Source organism: Cibotium barometz, chromosome 61, assembly GCF_041138505.1.
Source record: "Cibotium barometz isolate CiBa-2024 chromosome 61, ASM4113850v1, whole genome shotgun sequence".
Taxonomy (NCBI): domain Eukaryota; kingdom Viridiplantae; phylum Streptophyta; class Polypodiopsida; order Cyatheales; family Cibotiaceae; genus Cibotium; species Cibotium barometz.
Genome location: NC_141106.1, coordinates 12,877,573 through 12,881,945, shown reverse-complemented (window position 1 = coordinate 12,881,945; position 4,373 = coordinate 12,877,573).

Here is a 4,373-nt window from a genome sequence, read left to right as displayed (position 1 = left end):
CGGGGTCTAGGTAGGGGGGGTAGCTCCTTGAAGGCATTGTAGTAGATCCCCACAGAGATCTAAATACGGCTACAAGGGTGGATTTTTTGAATGTGGCCGTGGAAATGGGCAGAGGCATGGTTAGGGAAATGGACAATGTCCTTGAATCCAAACCATCTTAGATGAATCCACACATCATTTTGAAACTCGTGCAAACGTACTTAGGAGATGGGGATCCAATCTAACACCTAGAGCTTTTGTGAAACCTGTGGGCCGGTAAACAATGTGACCATGATACATGCCTTTTCTCTAACTCTAGAAGGGAAGGCCCACTAGTAGTATCAAACCTTAATGCCTGAGGACAAAGTCTATTTCACTCAGCTTAAGAATGTGTACATACCAAGATTCATTCGAAGTGGTGATAGATGGAGTCCTGTGGCTCAGCTTCATAACATCAAGTAGAAAGAAAATGAATCCATGAGGGATTATGTTTCTCGACTCAAGCACCTAAAATCAAGATGCAAATTGAGGAAAAGGCTAACTAATGATCAGTTGTTGCCCTATTTTTGAAGAGGATTACGAGATCATAAGATGCATGATTATTTGGTGCTAGCCCCGTCGACTACTTTGGATACTTGTTGTTGTAAGTTGGCTATCGAGTATGAAGATAAGTGTATCACTCATGAGCTGGAGGAGAGAGGTTTTTGTGGTCACTTTGTAGAAATAGTATGTTGCTGCTGCTGTCAACCCACCCACACCTCCATCTAGGATAGCAAGTGCTTGGTATCCATTATGGTGGATTGGTATTGTGGCATTCGTGTCATCGCTCTCATAATACCTTCCCAATTGGTTTGATAGGGATTTGGATGGGTGCTTCCCTTTCCTCGGGTACTAGGTTTTTCTCAGCTAGAGGTGTGGCTCTACTCTGTAGTTGTCATTGGGTTCATTCTTCCTTCTACCCAATCCTTGATAGCTACCCACAATGTCAGCATGTTGCATAGCAATGGTTCAAGCAACATTTTGATAGTTGTGGACAATATTGCTGAGAGACTACCTATATATTTGGTTCCCTGGCAAGTGAAGGCTCCTTCCACGTATTTATCTCATACTCAATCCTAGGGAATGAATGGTTTGATGGTTCTTGATCTACCTCTACAAACGTCCTTGCCATCATATCACTATGAGTCCCTTCCTTGGACTCTTTCAGAATTGGAGTAGGCACCTCCAACTTTCTTTCTCCTAGCAACTCATTCCGTGGATACAATGTATCCCTAGGCTTGTTAGTTTTTAATTTGGATTCATGGTTGCATTTACACTCCTCCATAAGGGCCTTAGATTCTTCAAGCTTTCTTATTTCCTCTTTTTGCATTTGGATATTATCCAACACCCTTGGGGGTTGCTGGTCTCTCCCTTGCAGTTCCCTGTGCAAATTCATTTAGTGTCGGCACTTGATTGCCTCCTTCCTCTGGGTGGAGCTGGTGTCAATGGTATCTTCCTTAGATCTATCCTAAATTACGACAAAGGTGTCACCCTTGCCCACCTTTTTTTCTCTTCTCCTTCTCCCAGCCTTAGAAGTTGTAAATAACTCCTGGGTTTTTTCCTTTGTCCACCTGTTTTGCTTATGCGTGTGTTAGGACATTTACTAGTGTGATATTTCCAAGCTACACACTTATAGTCCTAATGGTGGCATGGTTAGATGTAGAAGTGTTGCCACCATTGGTGCGATAAGGGCAATCCTTAATGAGATGATCAACACCACACTTGACACAGGGAAAGAGATGGAATGGTGTTAGTCCACGCTGCAATTGGCTGAGGTTGACCAACATTAGCTACGTTTTTCAGGGGACACTCCGCTACTCGATGAAGTCCATTACAATGGAAACACTGTATGGGTCCTCTTCTCATAGTTGAATTTATGTCTTTTACCTTTCACTCTACCGTGATCTAAAACATGGGTACTAGCATGCTATTCTGTAGGACATAATACTTTGGTGTGATCTCAATTGGTTCATCATAGTAGTCATTATTCACTTCTACTTCGCGCATAGCTTCCCCATCTTCTAAGGGTTCTTCAATCAACACCTGATTGATCTTGGCATGTGGTTGTGGTGGTAGAATAAGTGGCGTAATGGCATCATCTTGTTCATCTTGAACATTCCTCTTGGTAAATAGGATGCATTCAGCTATTGTGCATCCATGTTGGGTTGCATTGGTGGTGCCAGTAAGGCTAGTGGTGCTCTGGGTGCTGGAAATTGTGCTAAGGGTTGGACTCTCAGGTATCTATGCACATGGCAGTATCATGGTTCCCTAGTCTTTGACAATGAGCACAATAGAGCAACTATCTCAGTCTTAGGTGAGGACATTCAGTGCTCGTATGATTTTGTCTATAGATTGAGCACCAAATTAACTCTCTCCGTGTGGGTAGAGATGGGTATTCCTTGATGCTTCCCTCCCATCCCTTGTTTTTAGCTTCTCCAAGATGACATTAATGAGTTCTTCAACTATCATGTTGCCAACTTGCTTGCTCTTGGGTCCCACGTCTTGATAACTAGAGACTCGTGATGTTGCTACTACCGAAGCTGCCTTGGCATCTTCTGGTTATGGTAGCTCAAGCATGAGCATTATCACCAAGCGATGTTGGGAAAATTGGGGAACACCAGAGTTAGAAAGAGCGGACCTAATCATTAAGATGGCAGATGGAACATGCTCGAGGCCAATGGGATTATTGAAAAACGTTAAGCTTAAGGTCTTTTTGTTCCATTACCATCATGCATTTGTTGTAATGGACTTTCTGCGCCAACCAGATTCATATGATATTATCTTGGGTAGATCCTTCATGCGGGAAGCCAACCAGATTTATATGATATTATCTTGTGAAAGATCCCTCCCCCTCTGCACAACGAATTCGGGGGTGCTAGCAGCAAAAGTAGCACTTCTTACGCAGGGCAGAGCCTCTCACTTGGGGCCTCACCCCCACGGATATCCGAACAAGAGACTAATCTCTCGGTTTATTCCAAAACCGAAGCCGAAAAAACTTTCCTCGCCCAGAAAGCACGAGCGACTCCTCCATTTTTATTCTAACGTAGCCAAGAGCTTTAACTAACCAAACTGATCCGACCGAACACATAAGTCACATGGTCAGATCAAGGAAAAGACTTGCACTTGGATCATAGAGACCAACGCTTTTTTTCTCATCGAGAGGCACAGCCGTTGATTCTTTTCCATAGAACAAGGAATATCCGAGATTTACTTCATCTATCGTACCATAACAGAATTGAGTCTCATTTTAGGGATCCATCAATCTAGCCTAACCCCATTCAATCCCATGGGTTAGCCAACTGCCTAACCACTGTAGTGATAGGATCCATTTAGGAATTTGGTTATGTTTTGTCCTGGGTACCAAGGAAAAGATTTCCCAGGCCCCCTAGCTGGCACTTCAAGCAAACTTTAAGATAGTCACACCACTTACACACCCAATATGAAATTGCATGTTTCACAGATTTAGCTGTTTTTAAAATAATCTTTTAATGAAACCATAGTATCATTGATCATAATCCTCCAAAATATCCGATTGAATTCTAATTTCTAATCGTTCCTTCATCGGTGTACCTATGACATCATTGGCAACCAGAACGCTCACCACCTGTTCACTCAAGGGCCTTTTCAATAGTTCCTAGCTCATAGTACTCGAAAATATATTCACTTATAAAAATCCAGATGGACTCTCCATTGGAGATCAGCAAGATCAACCATAACAGATCCATATAAAAGAGCCATGGACTCATCTGTTGAGGACCAGCAAGGTCAATCAACCAGATCCATGCCCGGGTTCAAAAAAAAACTCTAACACCTTGTTCCATTTTCTTCCTCGATGCACGCGTGGGTATCTTTGGCGACCCAAAGCCCGAGCACCATATGGTCAGCACCCTCTAGGATCCTTCGTAGGTCACCTAACGCTTCACTGATAGGCTGCTTCCTTGGTCCCTCATCCATCGTACCGAAAACTCACCATTTAAATCGAACCGAGTCTGGTCAAGACCTCGGCCGACCTTGCTACGCGAGATGTTCTCCATTGACTCTCCGTCAGCTGTTGCAACTTTATCACTTAGGTCTCCACGACCTCATTCACAAGATGGTCAAAATGCTTCCCCGGCATTGTTGACATAAAACAATCATTTAAAAATAGGTCATAAATACAGTTTCTAATGAACTCTCATCTTTCTACATTGTTTCACATCATTTCTCGTTATTCCCATCGTCCTTCATCCATTCTCATCCAATCACATCATATTACATCCCATCACATCTATCCATTCTCATCCATTCTTCATCCAATCACATCATATTACATCCCATCACATCTATCCATTCTCATCCAATCACATTATATTACA